General features: G+C 48.5%; 1 long non-coding RNA gene across 1 annotated transcript; it reads right to left on the bottom strand.

The window, feature by feature from the left end:
- Nucleotides 1–281: 281 nt before the first annotated feature.
- LOC116668843 lies at nt 282–23,445 on the bottom strand. The gene is made up of 3 exons (XR_004326037.1): nt 23,370–23,445; nt 14,035–14,041; nt 282–293 (listed from the first exon to the last, which is right to left on the bottom strand). It is a non-coding gene; the product is annotated as an uncharacterized LOC116668843 (long non-coding RNA).
- Nucleotides 23,446–24,394: the final 949 nt, after the last annotated feature.

The raw sequence follows: 24,394 nt of genomic DNA, 5'->3' as shown, positions 1-24,394 counted from the left end.
GGAAGCCACAGTCCTCTTTGGGGAATTCTCCATCATCAATGCTGGTGGGCGTGGCGGAGTCTTGTAGCCTCTCTCGTGCTTCAGAAATCACATCAGTGTCCCAGCAGGCAGCATGTCTGAGGCCCGGTTTGCACAGACACCAGCCCTCCCTTCCTCACCTGCAGGCAGAAGGTGCCCCGCCCTGGAGCATCCCCCGTGGTGCTCCTGCTGCTTCTTCCCGAGGGGTGTGGTCCTCCATTTCCAGGAACCTGCTCTCCAGTCACCCGGAGGGAGGCTCCAGAGAAAGGAGCAGCCTTCTGAGACTAACCAGACTCACCTTCTACCCTTCCCCTGATGATGCCAGGACAGGGCAGCTCCGGGGTCCTTCACCAGCCTGTGGGTAATCCACAGCCATGCAAATGCCCACCCGTGGGAGTGGGTGGATAGTTTATTTGCAGATGAATACTTTCTCTACATGATTTTTACTTTTTAAAAATTTAGCTCTCTAAGGCACAAGTGCTTGGAGAGTGATTGTGACCATTGTGCCCTAGGGCCTGGCTGCTGGGGTGGGGGTAATCATTATACCCCCATCTCCAGCAGCTGGAGAAATCAGAAAGGGATTATGGCAGAGCCAGAAGAGTAGCAGAATGTTTCTCAGACTCTGGACAGCCTGAGAGTCCTTTCAAAAGGTCCAGCCCCTCCATGTGGGCTTCCCTGGGAGACGGTGGCTATCTGGGGAGGGGGGTCTGTGGGGAAGAAATGAAGCCTGGCGAGCTTTCCCCACCCATGACTGAACTCTCCCCCTGTTTGAGCGGAGAGTTCCCCTGGAGCAAGGGAGATTGTATTTCTTTGAACCAAGGAAGCTTGGGGGACCATGAGGCTCACTCAGTGCTGTGTCTATGGTGAGCCGAGTCCTAGGACCAGATTGGAGGGGGGCTGCCCTCCAAACGAGCATGCACCCTGTGCCTGCCAAGGATTGGCTGGCCCTAGCCTGGTAGCCATCACTAACTCTGCCATCCCAGTGCCTGGCTTAGTGTTAGCTTTTCCAAGGAAGCTTTAAAGGGGGAAGGGGAATTGACAGAGCCCTGGCAGAAGGGGAGTTCAGCCCCCACAGGTGGGCAAGAGTCGCTGTAGAAGTTTCCTTGCTCTGCTGTTACAGGAGAGACACCATTGTCCTGTCTGTGTGCCCATCTGCTTTAACCTCTTTTAAAGGAGCTGGAAAGTCATAATGTGTTTTAAAAAGTTTTAAAAGCCAATGGGATTCAGTGAAAAGAACTCTTCCAAATGTGGCGAGAGGTTGTTCGTCTTGCCGAATGGATGTTTACATCTTGTGCTGTGAACGAGAAATGCCATCACAAATGCCCAAACCACTTCCTTGTCTGGTGGGTACCTCAGTTTCCTGCCAACCAAGGTACTGGATGTAATCCTTTGAGCCTGTCTTGTGTTTGACCTCAGAATCCCCCCTCTTCCCTGTCAGGCTCTCCCAGCATCCTGAACTTTCCCGCGTTTCCCTCCCGCGAAGTTCCAGCTTGGCTCACTGGGTTGCTGGCATTCAGATGGCACGTGGGTGTGAACTGGGCGAGGTCGTGGGGGAGAGGGGGTGGGTCTGAGACTTGGGATCCGTGGTCCCCGGCCCCAGGCCTGGCCCACGGAGGGTGTTCAGAATACACACTTGCTCCAGTAGGTGAAATGGACTTCGGAAGCCCAACTGGGACATACAGAGCCCCCCTGACCTGCACCTGGTTCCCAGGGAGGCTGTGCAGTAAATCAGGGAATGGTCACTGGGCGTAAGATGCCCGTCAGGACATTTGTTGTGCAGGAAGGAGACGGGGGAGGGGGTTGAAGGAGGTGCCAGTGGAGCAAAGAGGGGAGCCCGGGGCCACGAGAAGGATTAAATGAGAGAACAGGAGAACACCACCTGGACCGCAATAACGGCTGTGAGAGTGTTGGTTAAATAAATAAAACCTGGAGTAAGACAGAATTGGGTTTAAGTGTGAGCTCCATTCTTATCAGTGGTGGACCTGGTACATCACTTAACCTTTCTGCACCTTAAATTTGCCATCTACATGGTGGGATTAATCATCATGACCCTCCCGACCCCAAAAGTCGGGTGCTGAGCTCAACATGAGCTCATGAACACTTGTGACTCTTAAATGCTGTGCATGTTGAAGGACAGTAAACAGATTCTTTTTTTGATGATTATCGATGTAAACATATGGGTGGCCCACTCAGCTGTGGGCCTCACTGCTGAATTTTCTTGGCATCAGTTTCTTCCCATTCCATCATCTCTTCTCATCCCTGACTTTTTCCCTTCTGTGTTTCTCCCAAGAGTTAGAATTACAGTGATTTGCTCTCCCTTCTTCAGGCCCTTCCAGAGGGTCGCTGTGGGAGGAGAGCATCGTGGGGCAAAGGCAGGGAGGGGAAGGCGGTGGCGGGAGTATCGGTCCCTTCTGCACAGAGAGATCTCATGCTACAGTGGGCAGTGATGCTGGTGTCTTGACACGTTAGGTGGTTTTGATTCTGAAAGGTGCACAGCAGAGCAGTGGGGCAAGTTTGGATAAATCAGAACTTGCCTGAATCTAGACTCTTCCTTAAACCGAACAACAGGGCATCTCTTTTGTCACTTCTGGTTTCAGGTCTACCTTCTCATCAGGGCCAGAGCGTCCAGGTTAGAGCAAAGCCACCTGCATTCTCCTTCTCTTCGGGCGACAGGTCTCCTCAGAGGGCAGTGCGGGTGGGAGAGGTTTTGTGTCAGTGCGGGCGGAGATGCACTTCCTTCTGGGGGTGATGGGGCAACACTGTCACATCTGTGACTTCAGAGCAGGAACCATTTGGAAAGCTGTAAACTCTGCATATCTCCTTCCCTGACTCCTCCTCTCCCAGGGGAATTGTGTAAATTTGTTCCGTGACCTACCATTCACTGCAATTTGTAGGGAGGGCATTGAACATGCCACTGGGCTTAAAAATCAGCTGCAGATTTGTACCTACAGATCTAACAGGGTCCGTGAGTTCCAGGCAGAGCAAATGCTTTGGTTATGCTTGCTGACTAGCAGACTACAGAATTTTTTAACTGCAGATTTTTTTTCTGGAAACCACTTTTCTCAGGAGATCCTGGCCTCCTTGTTACCCATAGAATAGCCCTGATCAGATTTGCCCACTCATTGCACAAATACAAATTGAGCTCCTACTACATGTCATGCCCTGGGACCACAGACATGACTGGGCCTTGGTTTGAACAGCCAGAAATTCATCCTCCAGCAAGAGAGACTAATAAGTACACACGTCATTTTGATATAGGTGACTTTGCAGGCTAGAGGCAGGTCCAGGAATGTGGCAGGAGTGGGGAAGTATACTTCTCTGGGTGCAAGGTGGTCTTGGAAGGCTTCCTGGAGGAGGCAGAGGAGGAACTCATGAGTGAAAGGTGAACCGGCATCAACAGGAAAAGGCAGCAGCACGGGGTAGTGGCAGGGCAGTCAGCTATTCCTGTCTGCTGGGGAATGAGGGTCTCCTAAGACGTGGGACTCCAGTGCTAAATGAGGACAGTTCTGAGCAAACTGGGATGGGCGGTCACCATAGGAGTGGAAGACCAGGTGGTTTTAAAGTTGGAAAGCCCTGGGTTTGAATCCCAGCTCTGCTACTTAAAACCGGTGTGACCCTGGGTTAAGTAACCACTGTGGACCCAAACTTCATTATCTAAAACATGAAGGTGTATATGCCACCTTCACAGGACTCTGTCTAGCCTGTTGGTGCCAGTGAGAGGTAGTTATTTAGGTGGAAGAGGCAGCATTTTCCAGTGCCAGGCGGAATACCGTTGGAGGGGTGCAGGGAAGTGTGAAGAGCTTGGCTGGAGACAGGGGCTGGAGCCAAATTATGAAGGGTCTGAATAGTCTCCTAAGGAATTTAGATTTTTTTCCCTTAGGACAACGGTTAATCACTGCATTAATTTTAGAAGATGAGTAAGGCGATCAGATTCTTGCCTTAGAGTGGTTGTCCTGGAAGCAGAGGGGAAAGTAGATTAGGAGTCGAATCTGGAGGGGAAGGATGATGTAGCGAAGTGAGTGGGAACAGGGAATTATATTCTGAGAGAAACAGGAGAACTAATTTGAGAATTCCAGAGGAGGTTGTCAGCCAGCACAGTCAAGCTGCAAGCCCCAGAGGTTAAAAGGGACGGGAACCTCCTCTTCGGAGGTTAGGTGCTGCCCGTGAGCTGTCGCTGCGTGCTGGGCTGGGCTGGAAGGTTTGCTTCCCATACAGATGTGACACCTGGGAAACTGTGCCTGAGGATGACTTCATGAGCTACTTGGGATGTTTTCGATCCTTTGGCTAATGGGCCGGTCCTTCCTGTCTTCTCTCCATCTTCTTCCTTGGCTTCATCCTGCACAGGAGGCTTCTTGCCAGTGCTTTGACATCTCATCATCTCCATGGTGATGGAACAATGGTGTCCTAAACAGATGACCTCACCGTGTGGTTATGCAAAAGAGTGAGCTGGAAAGGGAGCTTTCGGGGTTGGAAGAGTCTGGCTGCGATAGGAAACCCTCGGATCAGATGCCTCTGAAGCCAGTCTCCAGGCCCTGGGAGAGGATGGAGTAGCCCCACAGCTGAAGTAACTTGGACCAGACCACTGAGGGTGGGCTCTGTGTCCTCAGCAACTTGGGATTGGGAAGGATTTTCTATAGATAATGACAATCAGAAGAAGTTATAAAATAATTTTTTTTTAGTATGTAAAGAACTCAAATAAACGAAAAGGTAAAAGACAAATGTGGGAAATTATTTGCAATAAATATAATGGACAGAGAGTTATTATCTTTAGTATGTAAAGAGATGTAGGGAGTTAAAACAACAAGTTATAGTACTAAGGGGAAAAAAGCCCTAGCAGAAAATGTGACAAGGTAGATAACCAGAAAATTTACAAAGGATAAAAGATTTATTTATTAATTTATTTATTCATTCATTCATTCCAATAAATCTGTAGAGTACTTACTCTGTGGCAAGCCCTGTTCTGGATACTAGAGATACAGCAGTAAACAAAACAAACTCTGCTTTCATGGAGTTTCAATGTTCTCCGCTTTTTTTCTATATTCTCTTCTAATTCGTTTTTCATGAACTTAATTCCAGATAAACTGTTTATTCATCTGAAATTATTTCCACATAAAAGTGAATTGAGAATTTATTCTCCCCCACAAAAGTAAACCAGTTGCCCTTACTACTAATTAATTCATCCTTCCTCTCCTCACTGATGGATGCACTATGCTACTTTTATCATGGAATATGTTCATAGATGTTTATATTAGGGCTGTAGATTCTGTCTGAGTGATTGAGCTAACAACTTATACTGTAGCGCCGTACTATTTTCTTTTTTTATTGTTGGGGCTTTATGCCACATGAGCTAGCATAGGCTTTATACTTGATTGGAAAAGATTGCGACCACGATAACTTGGACACCGTATTGGTTGCTTTCTCCATGAGATGGCACTCACAGTCTTATTTGTTTAATTTTCTACCTTAATGAATCACTAGTGATTTTTGAACAGTCACAGAACAAAGAGAACTTATGGTTCACAATTTCCGAAGCTGATTTCAAGTATTATCATCATGTTTTATGTTCTATCATGTTTCTGAAGCTTACGAATTTTCCTCTTTCTGGGGAATTAAATTTTTACACGTGGACGTGGCTAGTGGGGCCAGTTCTCCCATGTTCTCTCACACCGCCTTCGTGAGGATGTGAGTCTCCATGAGAAAACAGCCAGCAAGCCTCACTCTTCCCCTCTTGTTGTGTGTGACAAACCTTGAAAACTGGTTGGGAAAGCATTTAAAAAAAAAATTCAGCTTTCCCTCGGAAACGTGGCATTTCTTCAAGTCTGCTTCTGTTTCACAGTAAAGTTTTTTAAAATGTTTTTAATAGACCTTCCATGTTTTCTCATTAAAATTATTTTATATTTATTATTATTATTATTATTATTATTATTATTATTATTATTATTATTATTATTATTAATTTCCCTGCTCATTTAAATAAAATCATTCCCCCCCATTGTATTTTCTATTAAGTTTAAACTACCTATTTCCGGCATATAGGTAACCTATAGATTTGTGTACTTTTAATTTGTAATTATTTGCCATACTAAAGTGTTACTAGTTTTGGTAGTTTTTCTCTTGGGCTTTATTTTTTTGTAGGCTGTAGTATCTTCTGCAAATAATAATTTGATCTCCTGGATTTTTAAAAATACCATGTTTCTGCTTCATGCTATTGGCTAGAAATAGAAAATATATAATCATAATAGTGATGGAAGTCATACTTGCCTTTTTTCTATTTTTAATGCAAATGCACCTATTGTTTCACCATGAACAGGATGTTGATTACAGGTGTAAATTCATGCCTCCTAGTTTGGTAAGGTTATTTTTTTTTAATTCACAAAAAGTATTATATCAAAAAATGTATCCTTAGACTCTCTTACAGCTTTTTTTTATCCTGTGACATATTGATGTGGACTGGTATATACTTACAAATCTTAAATCATCATTACATTCCAGGAATAAATATAGCATTAGTCATATTGAATTATTCCTTTAATAGCTCCTGGATTTGATTTATTGGTTTTTTTATCTAGGATTTTTGCATTTATACCCTTAAGTAAGATTGGTCTGGATATGTATGCCTGTGTGTATGTGTGTGTGTGTATGTATGTGTATACACATATACAGTGTTACGTATGTAACATTATATGTGTATATGTATATTATCTTTACCAGGTTCCTCATAAAATTATGTTAGCCTCATAAACGGAATTGAGATATTTTCCATTTTTTTTTCTGTGCTCTAGATCTCATCCATAAAACTCAGCTCATCATCTTTTATAGAGATAATTCTTCTACATTTTTTTTTCAACTTATTTCATGGTTGATGGGATCTGTTCATGGTAATAAACACAGCTGTCCTTCCAGAGCATCCTGGACCTGGGATCGACCTGAATTCAGTTTACCCTGATTTTCCTTGGAGAAGCTGAGGTAGACTAGAAACTTCAGAAGACAGTCATTGATTACTGACAGAAAACAACAGGGAACAGTGGCACAGAGGACTCCAGAAGCCACGGCTCTTACAGCACATTATCGAAGTTCATAGCTTCTGATCTCTGTCATCTGCCTTCTAGTTCCAAGGGGCTGGCAGTTTCTCAGACATCTTGCCTAAGTTTTTTCAGTTTCTTGTTCTAGGCGGACTCCAACCAGAGGATTCCATCTTAATAGAGGAATTCCCTCCTAGACATCTTAACATTCTTGTGGTGGAGGCCACATTTGCCTCTCCTTGGCCCTCCTTTCCTCCCTTCTGCCCTTCAGTGTGAGGACACCCCTCCCTGTAGGGGAGAACAGCCCCTTACACTTACAGGAGGGGATGCCACATGGGAGCCCTTAGGACCGTCTTTAGTGGGTAGCAGGTTGGTCTGTAAGGGGCGTATGATATTCACGTTGAGAAAAGATACGTTAGGAGGATGGAAAGGAAGCTCAGGGAAGAGTCAGTTGGCCCCTGAGTCTGGGCTGAAGACACATGTAGGGCAGGTTGGGGCAAAAGGATGAAAAAGTGAAATGAGTCAAAATCTTCAGAATGAGATTATTCTGAAGGCCTTGAATCGTAGGTGAAGGAGTGTGGCTTTCTTCAGTAAGAGACGCAGAGATGAGTGAATAGAAGTTGCCCAGATGTTTCCTTTTCTGGTGGAGGTGCCTTTAAGGGCAGAGTCCGGGCGAGTGCCCTGCCCCGGGACTTGAGCCTCTTCTAGTGGCATTTCTAGATCTCTGGTGGGGGCCAGGATAATGCTGAAGGCCGGGGGCTTCCAGGGCTCCCCTGCATTTACAATCTCTCTATGCCTGTCTGTAAAATTTGGCCCCTGAAGTGAGTTTATACGGGAAAGTGTCTGTCTGGGAGCTGGGACCCTAAAGATGGACCAGTCCAAACATCTCATCTTAGGGGAAGGGTGATGTTCGTTTAGGCTGTGCAGGTATGAAGGAACTCGGATGAGCGCCCAGGCCTCCACGCACTCCTCCTAGTGCGTGGCTTCTGCGCTGCCATACCAGGAGCACAGGTGTAATGAGCAGAGGGAGGCTGGCTAAGGCAGGGCCCTGTGGGATGCAGGATGATGCTGTGGTGGCTGAAATCGGCGAGGCACCCCTTCGTCCAGCCTGTGCGGCGTCCTCGTGCTGCTAAGTGTGGAGCACCAGGCGGCAGACTCACGGAGCTCAGTCTGCAGAACCCCTGGCGAGCTGCCAGCCCCACACCTCCTCAGTAAATGCAGGCAGAGTACTTGGTCCTCTCAGGGCAGCCTATCAGGACAGGCAGAGCTACCTTAGGGCTAGTGACTTCTTAAGGACCCCTCCCTGTCCCCAGGCCTCACTCATCCCACCCAAGGGTTAAATGAGGCTCATCTCCATACCACTGGGGTTGCACAGGGGACCGGGTGGGCACATGGGGTGCTGGGGTGTGCTTGGCCCTGAATTCTACTTTTCTTGGAAGACCATAGCTGACTCGGGCTGGATGTGGAAAGGACACAGGGCTGCCTGGGGACAGACGCATCCTATCTTCACTGGGCTGAGAAGCTGAGCTGGCCCATGACAGGTGGTGGGGCCTGGATGCTGCCTTCAGTGGAAATTGGTTCCACTATCATGGGTATGGGCTAATTCATGACCAAGTCTTCCAGCTTGACTGACCCCATTTAGGCTACTGAGAGAAAAGACAAAAATCAAACCCAGGCAAGGGATCAGCTCCAAGAACCATGGCTAATACTTCCTAGTGGCCACTGCTGAAGTAGGGGTATGTGTGTATGTGTGTGTGTGAGAGAGAGAGAGAGAGAAAGATTGGATGACACACTGATGGGAGAGGTTGGGGGACATTTCCCTGGGTATCAGCTTCCCCGAGATATCTCAGAATTGACTTTTCAGCTGAGTGGATTGACAGGGACTGGGCTAAGGGCTAAAGCAGGTCAGAGCTTAGGACTTCTCTTCCTGCGTTTCAGCATGTGTCTTTGGTAACAGTGATGAAGTTCAGGGTGAGCACAGACCCAAGTGCTAATTTTATGTGTTCTGCTTCAGTGACCCACTCCCTCCATGACGGGGTGGGCTGCAGTTCCAGGCAGGCGCGGACATGTGCACACCGCCTGTCGCAGGCATCTGACAGCTGGAGCCCATTTGTTGGAGGCAGACTCAGGGCAGAGGTGCTCTGAACTGGCCAGCAAGAGGGCACGTTGTTGGCTGGCTGGCCCAACTGGAGCCTTCGTTGGCAGTAAAGGGGCTTTAACGTGGCCAAAGTGTGTGTGTCATCGGGCTAAGAACTGAGTCAAAGGGATTAAAGGTCCAAAATATCACTTGACAGTTATTAGTTCTTTTGTTATTTTTTCATGTCTGTTCATCTACTTAATAGTATGGTAGCTGTTTCTGGTTTAATTGATTACAAATAGTTTTATGTTTTATTTATCTAAGTAGTACAGCAGGAGGGCTGATCGAATCACCACACCTTAAAATGTCAGAGCTGGGAGTTCTCTCAGAAGTTGTCTGATCCCATTTCCCCATTTGATGTGTCAGGATTTGGGGCACAGAAAGGAGAGCTGACTAGCCCAGAATCACTAGGTGAAGCTACCAATAGGACTTGGGTCTCCCACCTCTGCCTACCCTGGGGTATGCGAGAGCTCTGTGTGCAGCCACTGTAGACCTGAGATTGTCCTCTTGGCAAGCCTTGGTGGCTGATTTGGGAGTTCAGCCCCCTTGGCAGCAACTAGAGGTGATGAAGTCTCTGGGTAAAAATACCCCAAACAGCGATGACCAGCCTTGATTCCATTCCACGAGCCTGGAGCATTTCAGATCATAAGGTGCTGGTATGCAGGCATCATCCTCTTACCTTCCCTGTGACCCTGTGTCACATGGGTTAGCCCCATTTTATGGATGTGGAAACTCACATCCTGGAGGTCAGTCCTTAGGGGCTCCTGAACCTCCCAGTTTCCTGGAGATTGATCATCTTTCCATCAATTTCCTCTCTCTCCCCACCATCCTTCTACTACCAGGATTTTTCTAGGAGCCTCCTCTCTTGTTCTGTGCCCTCCCACCCCCACCAATTTCAGCTCAGTCCCCTTGACCCTTGGTCAGCTCCTGGAGTGAGTGTGCAATCAGGAAAGGAAAACATCGCAGGTGCAGGAGATCTAGTTCCTTCCTTCTTCTGCTTCCCAACCAGACAGAGAAGTAATGAGCTTGGGCAAACCAGACCATCATTCATATTATCCCTTCACTTCTTCACTGGCTTCTCTTAGGAATAAAAGTGTCAGCCTTCCCCTTACCTTGCTGGCCCTCATGCTATCCCATTTCTATTCTGACATCCCGCCAACTATTTATAAGTCTACATCTTCTGCCTTCAAGACTTCATTCCTTAACACCTTGCAGTCTGGTTTTTGTGTCCACAGCCCAAGCATGAGGGTCACTGATGTCCACTTGTTTGCCAGACCCCACAACTTTTCCTAGTCCTCATGGTCCTGCTCCATTCAGCACTGTTGGCCACCATCTTCCTTCTAGAAACTCCTCCATTGGCATATCAGTCAGCAAAGGCTGAGTTGTGCTGCGGTTACCAACGATCCCAGTGGCTTAAAGCAAAGAAGTTGACTTCTCACTCCTGATGAACTCTGGTTCTGCTCCATGTCCTCTCGCTCCTGGACCCGCAGAGCAGCCTCTACCGGAACATACATGGTCGTTGCAGCCGAGGAGAGGGAGCTCTTGCGTGCCTCACATCAGCTTTAACTGTCTGGCTGAAAGTGACAATTGCTTTCACTTACAGCTCGTTGGCCAAAAAAAGTCATATGTGTCCACTAGCTGCAAAGGAGAGTCAGGAATGCCAGTCCTGCCAGGCTCCTGGAAGGGAGGCAGGACTGTCTGATGAGCAGCACTCATGGCTGCCCTGCTTCAGTGTCACCCTGACCCTTCCTTCCTCCCTGGATGCCCCTTCTTTGCCTCCTTTTCTCATTCTTTGGCCTTCTTTCAACTCTCAACTCTTTAATGCAACATTCTCCAGTATATTCCAAAATGCCTTCTAGATGTTTTTCTCTTTCATCCACTCCATTTCATTTTCTATATCTTTTTTTGCAGACATCTCCCAAACACATATCACCCTGATCTCTTTCCTGACTTCCAGTCTAAACTTCAGACAGGTACAAAACCAGACTCTTTACCCTTCTCATCCAAAGTCAGTCCCTTCCACCTGCTTTCCTACTGCAGAGATGCTGGAGGCTCAGACTCGCCTCTCTCTTGCAGCTACCTTCTCATCAACCTTCTACCGCAGGGAGGAGACTCCCTGATTTTACCCTCTCTACTCACAGCTGTGCCCCTGGTGCTCCTGACGATCAGAGTTCTAGAACCCCCAAATCTGCTGAAGTTGACCCCAGTGAATGAGGGTGCCGCTCCGCTTCCAAACCCCATCTCAGAACTTTATTTCAGTCCCATACTCTACCTCCACTGGGAGTCTGAGCCAAAGGGTAATTCTCGGGAGGGTTTCTCTTTCTTTTTCTCACTCCCTCTTATTTCTTGAGCAACCTCTGAGTAGCAGTTCAGATCCAGGCCTCTGACTCCCTCAGCTCTCTCCTGCAGTTAGAGTCCTTCCTTGTTCTCGAGTCAGAGCACTAAACTGTATCTGTAATCTCATTGCTGTAACAGTCCCTCCAATGGTGACTTCTGGACCCTATCATTTTATAAGAAGGAGAACTGAGGTCCAGAGAGAACCAGTGACTTTGCCCTCGTCCCAGTGACTCATCTAAGCATCTTCCACTAGTCCTCTTGCCTCTGAGAGTGGTTTCAAGGCTCCGATTTGCCCATGGCATGGAAGCCGTCTGTGTGTGTGAGAAGAGGAGGAGGAAGGGTTTGCTGAAAGGTGGCAGTGAGCTTGACACTTGCAGACTGAGTGCCACTTGTCACTGCTGGTTTAGGTCAGCCAACCACTGGGCCCTGCCAAGCAAAAAAACTTGGATGGCAACAGAGCCATTAGCTGTAACAGGCTGAGACCAAGGAGAGGGTGAGGCTTGGGAAGAAGATGGATCCAAGGAGCTCTTGGCACAGCTGGGGCTTGGTAATGTGCTCTTTCCCCCTTTGCGAAGGCCTGGTTCAGTTTTGCCTGAGCAGTTGGGGAGCATTGCCTCAGATGCCTCCTGCAGCCCCGATGCCCTGGCAGTCCTGGTGTGAGCCTGCCTGCCGCTGATTGGCCACAAGAGGGCTGGCCAGATGGCCGCTGGGTCCTGGCTGCTTGGGAGGTGAGAACTCCACCTCCTGGGCCTGGCTGGCCCCTACCTCCTGGGTGCCAGCTTTTGACTGGGAGATCCCAGGAGCTTGGATCTGTAATCTGAGATTTCTGGGCTTGGGTTGGAGGGAAGGACTTCAACTTGATGAGTTTTGTACTTCAGTTCTTCACAGCTGTCAGCCCTCCTATTGGCTGCGGGGCCAGGGGGAGGGGTGTGGCAGGATGGTTTCCATGGGGAGCCAGAGAGAGCATCCTGTTCTGCTGTGTGTTGGATGGATCCTGGGTCTGCTGGCTGAATGATGGGGACCAAAGGCAGGGGGAGGGCTACCAGGAGCAGAAGGCCCTTGTGCCTTGAATCTGCAGGGGTAGTAGCTGGGGCTCCAGATGAGGGACTTGTGTTCTGCCTGACTTATGTGAGGGTCCTGCATCTTGGGCCTTGGGTGGGACCTGTTCCCTCTGGTTGGAACAGTTTGTTCCTCTCCAGTCTCCTCCCCACTGACCACCCCCCGCCCTTTGCTCATTCTGTCCCGGTCCCAGTGGCTGCCGCTGCTTCTCACGGGTGCCACGCATGTTCTGCCTCAGGGCCTTTGCTCTGGCTATTCCCTTTGCCCAGAACACTGTTCCCTCTTTGTCCCTTTGGCAAAAACTCTTTACTTTCTTTGAGTGCTTACTCAAATCTTACCTTTTCAATGAAGCAAAACCTGTCCACCCTGTTTAATTCTGCAGCCTGACCCGCTTACCCTGCTCTTTTTGTCTTTTTCCATAGCACTTATTACCTAATAATGTACTGTGTTAATGGGCACATTTATTCGGCTTTTTTCTTTTTCATATTCTTTTTATTATAGATTATTACAAGATATTGAATATAGTTCCCTGTGCTATACCATAGGACCTTATTGTTTATTTTCTTTAATTGGTCAATTAATTAATTTTTTACTTAAATATAGTTAGTTACAATTTGTCAGTTTCTGGTGTGCAGCATGTTTCAGCCATACATATACATACATGTTAGGCTTATTTTTTAATGTCTTTCTTTCTCCACCAGAGTGTAAGTTCCCTGAGACAAGGAACTTTGTGCTGGTCACTACTAGAAGAGTGTCTGGTGCACAGTAGGGGCTTAAAAAGTAAATGAGTGTGTCATAAGAGGCAGTTAACCCCACCTCCTGGGGCAGTAGAGAATCTTCTGGGTACTGCCTGGAAACAGGATTTCCAATATATGAGGATCCACTGTTCTTCAAGCTCACTCTCAGAGGCTGAAGACCTACCATCAGGGAGGTGATGTTGATTGAAGAAACTCTGAAGGCAGCACCAGAGGGGAGGCCTCGCCGGAATGAACGCGTGACACAGGCCCACACCATTGGCTGGTTGAGTCACCCTCTCAGATGGTGATGGCTGCCATATTGGGTGTCTGAATCTGGTGTGAGCTGTGCCACAGGTGGCTTGTTAATGACAACAGTTAATAAGCTGAAGCGGACAGTGGCTTTCTTGGGTAGAAGGGAGGAGGTGGAGCTCTAGCTTCACACTGGGAGCTGGTATGGCTGTAGTGAATCCCAGCTGTGCTGCAGCCTGCAGCCCACTAGAGTGTCCATGCACATGAGTGGCTTATATTTAGGGACTGAAAGGAGATACCTTGCCTCTCCCCTGGGTCATGCCTCATAGGTAGGCTGCTCTGGGTTCAAAGTGCAGAATGGGAAAGCCATGGAGTTTGGTGGGCATCAGAGAGCATGTCCCCAAATTGCTTGCTTGTAGATGGCAGCCACTCAGCCTTTTCTGCTGCATCCAGCATCTTTGACCCTCCTTCACACCCCCAGCCTTTAGTGCCTAAAGTCTTCTGTTCTCAGACCCCTACCGTCTGAGGCCCTGGGTTCCACATGGGCCTAGAATGCTTGTAATCCAACCAAGCTGTGAGTGCAGGCCGCTGCTCATTGCTGCTCATCGCTCTCGTACACAATCCCAGTTATCTTGGAAGAGGAGGCCCTACAGTCTGAGGTTGATCTAATCTTTACAATCAGGAGGGACTTTGCAGTGATTAAAGAGCCATTTCCTGCTGACATTGGCAGTACCAGCAGCTTCCAAGTCATAAAGAAGAGGAGCTGACAGGCAGAGGGTGGCTGGTCGTGGGCAGGGCAGCATCCGGGGTGGTCTGCGCCGAGCGTGCAGCTATCTTGTGAGGCCGTCCTAGCACTTTTCTCTGCAGTGAGTGTGCACTTGGGGGATTGCTCACTGTCGTGGTCAGTGTTGGGGGGTGGGGCAGGCTTGAGTCTGAGTAGAGACAGTTGCCATGTGTGAGCTGTGATTTCTTTCCAATTGTTTCCAGAGCCTGGAAAAACTGGAGGAATGGCCCATGATGAGAGGCTGGATGTATACACTTCAGGGGGCCTCCTTCTTGTAGGAGGATGGAGAGAGTCCAGGGGGGTCAGGCATGGCTGAAAACAGAGAACTTGGGGAGGAAAAGGGTGTGTATGAGGACACTTTCTGATGCAAGTGATAAAAATCTAACCCAAAATATCTTAAGCGAAGTAGAGAATTCATTATCGGCTTAAGGTCCTGGGGTAGAAGTCTGGCTGAAATGGCATCACTGGGGCTCTGTTCACTCAAGGCCTTGGCTCTGCCCGCCGCTGCGCTGGCTTTATTCTGCAGATGGCTTCCCCCTGGGGATGGAGAAGATGGCTGCTGACAGCCTTAGACCCACGTGCTCCCTGCTTGGCACTAACACTGGATCAAAGCGACGTCTATGTCCCAGCTTATTTAGAGAAGACGTAAGTCTAGTGCTGTGTGGTCATTTGCCAGTGGGCTGGGCCTGGAGGGCGTGGCGGTGAAGACACCCCAATCCATCAACCTTCTTGACCACGTGCAGTCAAATGGCCATAACGTGAGTCAAGATGATACTCCATTTCCTCCTTCACCCACTCCTGAGGCTCATCTCTCCTCCACTTACTACTCCCCAGGTCAAAGAGCTACTAATTTGGGGTTTAGAATGAGAAAATGAAAATTTATAAGGACAAATGTAAATTTTTGCATTTCAGATCTGCTGTATGTACAGCTGAGAATTTGCCCTGATCCAGTTACTTCTGGATGCCTTCTGTTTTCTCCTTTTTTGAACAGTAGTGTGTAGAGCAGTTATCTTGGGCCTGTCCCACCATTGTATGTTGGGTGTGTGAGTGGCAGATAACGTGTCACTGTGGTTCCAGGTCTTTAGTGGGGACACCGTAGAAGAGGAACCATACCTACGGAGTCTCACTGGTGTCTGGACCTGCTTTAGATGAAAAGGACCCAGAGGTCAAGCTGATGCCATAATGGAGTGAGCCCTGGGGATCTTGGGGAGAGCACGGGGGCATTTTGCATGCTGAGGAATGTCAACTGTTTTGGCAGGATTGTTACAGCTATAGCAGAGTGTATTTTCAACATCTCTTCCATCTATATGTTCTTTTTGCAGTGTGACCTGTCAGTCCACCATTAAGAGGCAGAATCTTTGTCCCATCTCCCTGAACCTGGGTGGGCCTTTGCCGCTGCTTCAGCCAGTAGAGTGTGGGGGAGTGGTGCTCTGGGCTTCCAAGGCTAGGTTGTCAAGGTGGTTAAACGTTCAGATTGGTTCTTCCTTTTTTAGGACACTTGCTTCAGGGAAGCGCGGGTCATGTGGAGAGGCCACATACAGGTGTTTTGGGCAATAGCCCCAGCACCAATCACCAGTATCTGAGTGATGAAGGCATTAGTCTCCAGCTTCAGCCCCCATCTCACTATAACTGCATGAAAGAACTGTCTGCCAACCTCCAAAACTGTAGGAGATGATTATAGTAATTAATAATAATAATAATAATAATAATAATAATAATAATAATAATAATAATAAAAAGTAGTAGTTGTAGTAGTAATAAGTGTTTCATGTCACAAAGTTTGGAGTGTTTTTTACATAACAATAAATGATGAGAATGGTTAATATGAAGATCACAGAGGAATCTTAAGCATCCACAACCTTGAGATGAGCTTGTTCTGTGGCTACTTAAACTCTAAAATATGCTTGGAGCAGGGAGGGTATAAGTAAGTGGTAAAGTGCTTGCTTAGCATATACAAGGTCCTGGGTTCGGTCCCCAGTACCTCCATTAAAAAATAAATAAATCAGTAAACCTAATTACCTCCCCTTGCCCTGCAAAAATTAAAAAAAATTTTTTTTTAAATTTTTAAAAGGGAGAAAAAAATAAAACAAAATACACTTGGAGAACTACAGTTCAGGTTGGAAGGAGGCTGCCTTGTATGTGGAGTTAATTAAGAAGTCCATGTAGGGATTAAACAGGTGGTTGGGTATTTGAGGTGGAGTAACAGAAGTGGTGGGACATTTTAACCAACAGTATTATTAACGTTGCCAGAAAGAGCCAATATTCCTTAGAAACTTCCCTTCAGAGGGTGGAGATGAAGGAATAGAGTCGCCAGTTCCGTTTCCCACATCTTCTGATGAAGTCGAGGTCTTGCTTGTGGGGAGTATAGCTGTGTGAACCCTCATGGGGACTCCTCTTGATTGGAGTCATTTTCGCTGAAAACCTGTCAAGTTTTCCCAACCCCTCGGGGACCTTCCCGAATTGCCCTGTTCTCACTGGTCGCCCTCGCTGCAGGGAGCATCCACCCCACACGTCTTAGCCCTTTGCTGCAGCACCGCCCTCTGCCGCCTCGGGACGAGGCCTTAGTGGGCTGCTCGCTATCTTGCCCTGCTTTTCCTGCCTGCCTTCCTTCCCCGCAGCCTTCCAGAACAACTGGTGGCTCTGAGACTACACCATACCTTTCCGTGGGCCCTTGCTGATGCTGTTCCTCCCTCCAGAAAAGCTGTTTCTTCAGCTTTTCCCTCTCCTTTTCTCCCCCTGCCCCACTGAGAAACACACACGCTCCTCTCCCACATTCACCCCTCTTCCTCCACCCAGTGCCTCGTCACCTTCCAGGTGTCCATTAAGAAGCCTCTTCCTCCAGGAGGCCTTCCGTACCACCTCCAGAACTGGGCTAAGGCTCTCCTTTCCTTGTGCCTCCACTTCTCACACATTGTTTCACTCTTAGAATTGTCTGGTTGCTGTTTCCGTCTAGAAGGTGACCTCTCTGAAGGCAGGGACTGTGTTCAGCTCATCTCAGCACCTGTTTTTGTCAGTCTGTGACCCTCCCCAGCCTAGAATCTCCTTTAGGCAGGGGCCAGGCTTTGTCTTTACACACATGAGGATGAGTGCACATTTGGGCTCCAAAGCTTGTTGACTGACTGACTGACTGACTCATAAGTTTTGCAGAGAGCATTCAGAGACCTAATCATCTATGAGCTTATCAGTCTAGCATAATGGAAAAGAATGTGGGTTCTGGAGTCAGCAAAAGACCTGGTTTGAGCCATGGCTTCTTGGTGTGGCAGCCATGGAGGCCGGCTGCTCAGACTTCTGGTCAAGAAAGCACTTGCAGAAGAGCTGCAAGGAGGGCAGTTAGCTGACGCCCTCCAGCTGCCACACCTCTGGGGTCTTTCATGGTGTTTGAGCCCAGGCTGCTCTCAGCCTGGGCATCTCCCAGCCAGTGGCTGAGTACAGCGGGGATGCTGGGGCCTGGACACCTCTGCTCATCGTGGGACCCTCTGTGGGCAGTCCTTGTACTATTGGGCTACTGAGATTTTCTCAGATATGCACTGTAGTCTGAGGTGCTTCTACCCAATCTTTCTTCCTCCTCCTCCTTTCACAAGTGTCAAGACTGCATTGCAGTTTGAGGACTTCCCTGATGCTTCTGTTCCCCTCCCCCATGCTCCATTTATCTTTCACAGGGGTTTATTCCAATAAATCTCTTGCATTTCTAACTTATCTTGGCATCTGCTTCCCAGAGCACCACCTGACACTCTATGACCTTAGAAAAGCTTCTTAGCTGGTCTGTGCTTCAGTTTCCTTATCTATAAAATGGGCACAGTAGTAGTAATGATTTCATAGGTTAATAGTGAAGATTAGTTACATGTTAATTACATGTTACGTGCTTAGTTTGGTTTCTGCCACATAAGTACTCAAAAAAATCAGCTACGGCTACCTAAAGCCCATAATCCACTTAGACTTGGTGCTTCCCTTGAACCCAGCACCCAGCACCCAGCTCAAGATCTGGCATGGAGTAGACACTCAGTAAAAGCCTGGTGGGTGAATAGAGATCAGTGAGGCAAAGCAAGCTTTCCCAGCAGAGCACCAAGTGCAGCCCCTGACCAGTCCCTGTGCATGGACCTGCAGCCCGAGAGAGCCTGCCTGAGGGAAGACTCCCACCAGCGGGGCCAGGATGAAGAGGTCCCCTCCTCCTGCCCGGCGGCCACCAGCTGGCTCCTTTGTTTCCACACCCCAGGGCTACCTCATGGCGGGGAGAAGGAAGGAGTGGGGGAAGTTTTTATCCCTTTCTGTAGAAAGATATCCCTCATGTTCCTTCTGGAAAAGGCCAGGCTCTGGGTGGGCTGGGCTGAGCCCCAGTCTCAGAAGGTGTGAGCAGGTGTTCGGGCCTGAGGGTGACACCTGACCTTGATTCAGAGTCCTTCTGTGGCTAGGAAGTCACTATTCTCAGGGCTTGGACTTCCAGGGAGCTGAAAAGTAGTGGAGGCGAGGAAACACCCTTTCGTTTGCAGGGTCACATGATGTGCTGTGCAACCAGTTTCACGGTCCAGAATCTGCCTGGTGGAGGTCTGTGCGCACTGCACATCCACCCACCCTGGCCCACTGCAGAAAAAGCTGCGGGGCTAAGTCGGTTCAGTTAGCTGTCTTTTGGACAGTTCACTTATGTGGTGAATATTTGGAAACAACCTTATTTGAGGTATGGATGTTGCAAAGGTAATTTTTAACTGGGGATCTTTTCTAGCATGAGGGATGTAGAGCTTGCCCAAGCTCTAATGCTTGGAGAAAGAGGTTTTTCTCTCTGGCTTCTTTAGAACTCAGGGCCAGGTTCTAGAGAGTTAAGTGCTCAGAGACAATGCAGCCCTGTTTAGGGAAAACTTCCTATGAGCAGGGCACTGTGCTAAGCATTTCAGATACATCATTTCCAGCAAACACACACAGCAGCTCTAAGGGGGGGGAGCATCATGATAAAATGGCTTGTGGAGGCTGAAGGAGCAAGGGTTTTGATCTCTGTGGTTCAGTCTCAATGTCAACTGTCCTATCTTCCTGTCAATGTACTCAGGGAAAGGGAGCCAGGGGCAGGAGAGCATCTTTTAGGGTATCAAAGGAACACTGGAGTTAACTGAAAGGGCTCCCAAAGCTGGAACAATTGGAGCAAGAAAATAAAGTAGTCTTGGATTATAACCCAAAGTATAAAATAAGTATGAATTCCTACCGATATAAGTGATTGAATACAAAAATAAATAGGAAAGTGCAGGCAAATCTTCTGTGCAGAAGAATTCCACATAACTTATGTAGATACCCCACCCTCAAGGAGGTGGTGCATAACTGCACGTCCCTTAAGTGTGGGCTCGGCATAGTAACTTCCTTGCAAAGGGTGACATTGGGAAAGGGGAAAACTTCTCCTGGAGAAACTTGACAAGCATGACATTAGCCGGGTGATCAAGGTCAACATCAACAGCGATAAGTTCCTTTCAGATGATGAAAGTATATCCTAGGGCCTCCGGTAGTCCTGGTACCAAAGTCCAACCCAAGTGCATTTGCGACCACCATCCTTCCAAGCATTTCAGATCCCCTCTGGCCTCTTCTCTCAGCATCTCCCTGCCTCTCCACAGCCCTGCTGCTCATCCAACTCCCTGAGTGTACCACACCTGTCACATTCTTAACCCTGCCTGGGGTTCCCCACCCATCTCCATTCCTACCCCTCCAACAAGGTCCAGACCCAGGCCCATCTTTGAGGGAGCCTCACTTGGCCCCCAGACCACAGGGCTGTCTGAGTCCCTCAAGTGCTGTCTGTCTGTATCTCATCAGTTACCCCGTGCAGTTTAGGCTCTTGCAGAGTTTAAAGTGGGAGCTCCTGAGAGGAGACAGGACAGGACAGGACAAGGTCATCCCACATCCCTGCTTTCCCAGGGCTGTGGGTCCTGGCTGGGGTTGGGGGGGACTGTGGCAGCTACACGTGTTCTTGATCGAGAGTCACTTGTGCTCCTGGGAGCTTCGCATGGGCAGAGGCTGGGGTCAGAGGGCTGAGGTGTTTGATTAGTGGTGTTTGGCTTTGGGACTTCCCTCTTACCCCTGGACTTATGTGGACTCACCTCCCTCCCTCCCTTGTTGGGCCCCCTTCCCTCCCTCTCTCGTCAGGTGCCTGTGAGCTGCTGACTTGTCCCTGCCAGCCAGGAGACCCCCAAGCTGCTAGTCCTCTCTCCTCTTGGTAGGCCAGCGCATCCTTTGCATTCATAGATGAATTCCCTCCTGTAATTCTTGTGAATCAGAATTTTCCCGACTTTCCCAGAGGGAAAAGTGAAGTGCCCGAGGTAGGACTTCAAGAGGATGGGCTTTGGCTTGGGTGGAGAGGTCTTCAGTATCCCTTAAAATTTCCTTCTGTCTTCAACCACTTATTTAACCAACACCATCTGAGTGTCTGTCTCATGCCAGGCATTAAGAATACAGCTGTAAAAAAGACAATTGCTACCCTCAAGGTGCTTATAGTCTAGTAGAACAGAAGGAAAGTAAGCAGATAATTTTAAGACTGTGTCATAAATATTATCTAAGAGGTTTTAGGAGCACAGGAGACTAGCCTGTAACCCAGTCTTGGTGAGTCAGGAAATGCTTCCCTGCAGAAGTTACAGCTGAGACCTGGAGTGAAACTTCTCTGTCACCCGGGTGCCAGTTCAGACTCAAGTCTCTCTCCCCCGGAGCAGGTGCTAGAGAGAACCGAAAAGGATGAAGGGCCCCAGGCTCGGAGGAAGTGGGAAGGAGGGAAAGAGGAAACAGGAAAGAGAGGTGGATGAAGGTGAGGTGCAGTTCCCAGCACCAAGGCCCGGATCAGAACAGGACCGGTGGGCCGGGCTGCCTGGGCACTGAGCCCCTGTCCTGCTGGCCGGGCTCCCGCCCTTTCTTCTTTTGCCTCAGGCCGACGCTGGGCTTCCCTGGGGGCCTGAGTGACCCTGGCTGGAACCAGAGGACTGCAGGGCCTGGGCCATCAGCCTGGCCTTCGTCATCAGCTCTTTGGCAGGGCCATGGTGGCAGAACGACTTGTCCTGCCTCAGCCAGAGTGGAATGGGGGCTGTGCCGACCCATCAGCCCAGCCGCTCCTCGCTCTCCTGCCTGGATCTGACCAAGTGAGAATAAACACAGCGCCCTTTGAGTCCTGCCTCGTGGGGCTTTGGTCTTGACCTGCCAAGGGCATTCCTGGGCACTCTCTGCTGCTCTCTTCAGCCAGATCACTGTGTTTGGGCAAAAAGAGGTTGAGGTCACTGAAGGTCGGTCCAGGGTGTTGGCTCTGGGGAGTGTCCTGGAGGTGCTGAGCCAGAGTGCTGTGTGTCCTGCCGAGGCTCCAGGGATGTTCAAGAGTGTGGACTTTCACCACAAATGACAAATGCTGGAGATGCTGTAGAGAAAAGGGAACCCTCCTACACTGCTGGTGGGAATGCAGTTTGGTGCAGCCACTGTGGAAAACAGTATGGATATTCCTCGAAAGACTAGGAATAGACTTACCATATGACCCAGGAATCCCACTCCTGGGCATGTATCCAGAAGGAACCCTACTTCAAAAAGACACCTGCACCCCAATGTTCATAGCAGCACTATTTACAATAGCCAAGACATGGAGACAGCCTAAAAGTCCATCAACAGATGACTGGATAAAGAAGATGTGGTATATTTATACAATGGAGTACTACTCAGCCATAAAAACCGGCAATATAATGCCATTTGCAGCAACATGGATGCTCCTGGAGAATGTCATTCTAAGTGAAGTAAGCCGGAAAGAGAAAGAAAAATACCATATGAGTTCGCTCATATGTGGAATCTAAAAAAAAAAGAAAACATAAATACAAAACAGAAATAGACTCATAGACATAGAATACAAACTTGTGGTTGCCAAGTGAGGGGGTAGGTTGGGAAGGGATAGACTGGGAGTTCAAAATTTGTAGATACTGACAGGCATATGTAGAATAGATAAACAAGATTATACTGTGTAGCACAGGGAAATATATACAAGATCTTGTGGTAGCTCACAGAGAAAAAAAATGTGACAATGAATATGTGTATGTTCATGTATAACTGAAAAATTGTGCTCTACACTGGAATTTGACACAACATTGTAAAATGACTATAACTCAATAAAAAAAAGTTTGAAAAAAAAAAAACCAGTGTGGACTTTCAGGGCTTAGAAAAGTCTTTGGGAGCATCCAACCCAACTTCCTTCCATGAGGATTCCCAACTGGGACACCTCTAGGAATCACAGACTAGAATCACTCGGAGGCGCAGTTTCAAATTGTACTCCCCTCGGCGATTCAGATCGTCTCCTCCCTAGGTGCATGTGCCTGTGTGTGTGTGTGTGGGGGGGGTAGGATACAGGTTGTGTTGGAGCAGACACAGGACTGGAAACCATGGCCCTCTGCACCCCCTGTCTTCCAGCCCCTGCCTGGATGCCTCTGCTTAGCGGACTGCCTGCCACTCATGTTATCCCTTCTGGTTGTTGGAGAGCTAGATTGTTAGAGGGGACACCTGCCTCCCAGAATTTATATCTTTGGTTCTGGTTGGAGCATGAGCTTTGGAGTCAGACAAACCCGGTTCTTACCTCCCTTCTGCCGTTGAAGGCATGTACATCCTTGTCAAGATACTGACTGTCTCTAAGAACCATCTTACCCATCTGTGAAATGGGGTAACAAAGCCAGCTTCTCAGAGTTGTTGTAGGGCTTACAATGAGTGTGAAGAGCTTTCCTAAGGCCTGGCTTGTCAGCCAGGATCTGCCCTTTCCTCAGTGCCCTCAGGCTCCCGAGAGCCAGGTGACCTCCTCCTCGTCTGTGAGGCTGTGCTTCAGATATGTGAAATTAGCTGTCACATCCCCTCTGTTTCCTTCTAACAAACGAAAGCTTCAGTCCACTTTTATTAAACACACTGAACAAGTGGAGCAGGTGTGTGTGTGTCTGCTTGGGCTGCCATAACAAAGCACCACAGACTAGGGGGCTTAAACTTTTATTTTCTCACAATTCCACAGGCTAGAAGTCCAAGATCAGGGTGTCAGCAAGGTTGATGTCTTCCGAGACCTCTCTCCTTGGCTTGTAGACAACCATCTTCTCCCTGCGTCTCCACGTGATCTTCCCTCTGTACGTTTCTGGGGCCTAATTTCCTCTCCGTATGAGGACACCAGTCATATTGGACTATGGCCCACCCTAACGACCTCACTGTAACTTCATTACCTCTTTAAAGACCTATCTCTAAATACAGTCACATTTTAAGGTCTAATGGTTAAGACTTTAACGTATGAATTTTGGGGTTGGGGAGGTGGTGGGGCACAATTCAGCCTATAACAAGATGTCACAGAAAAACCCAGATGTTTAAGATAGTTGAGTTGAAGTGACAAGCTGGACACAATCCATTTTTGTTAGTTCTTTGTTGCCTTGCCCTGTGGTCCTGTCCCAAGGTCCAGCTGGATGGAAGCTGTGTGACGTGGGCCTGGGCCCCTGCCAGAGGAGCTCAGCCACGTGTGGGCAGCTCTGCCCTCTTGACTGGGCAGCCATGGACTGCATTTCTATCGCTGACATTTTGAAATGTTTTATAGAGCTAATTCCTGCTTGTCAGCAGCCACATTTCTTCATCAGCTGCTCATTCGTTTCTCTAAAGGCCCCTGACACTTCTGACTAGCTCCAGAGCGCTGGGTGTGGCCTAGACACCCATGTGCTCTTGCATCCAAGTGTTCTCACACCCTGGGGCAGAGCCAGAATTCCCGACTCCTTCCGTTATTCTTAGCCTTGAAATGGTGGGAGCAGGCATTTCAAAACCAGACTTCAGTTTTTTTGCAGACATATTTTGGCCTTCCTGCCTACCTATTTTTATTTCCTTCATATTTGGAAAGAGAAAATTCCCAGACATGGGCCTGGGAAGCAGGCTGTTCTCAGGTCAGCCGTCTCCCGCTTGTCCCCCTGCCTGTGCAGGGGACACGACGCTTCAGCGATCTGCACTGGGGCTTCCCCACCTGGGAGCCGATGGCCACCCCCACCCAGGGAAGGAGGCTCCGTGCTCCTGCAGTCTGCCCCCTTTCAGACAAGTAGGGGCCCAGCGCTGTCGAGGC

The sequence above is a fragment of the Camelus ferus genome, chromosome 15, assembly GCF_009834535.1.
Source record: "Camelus ferus isolate YT-003-E chromosome 15, BCGSAC_Cfer_1.0, whole genome shotgun sequence".
In the NCBI taxonomy this organism is placed as follows: Eukaryota; Metazoa; Chordata; class Mammalia; order Artiodactyla; family Camelidae; genus Camelus; species Camelus ferus.
Note: the sequence above shows the minus strand (reverse complement) of the source record. Positions and strands in the feature narration are given on the sequence as shown.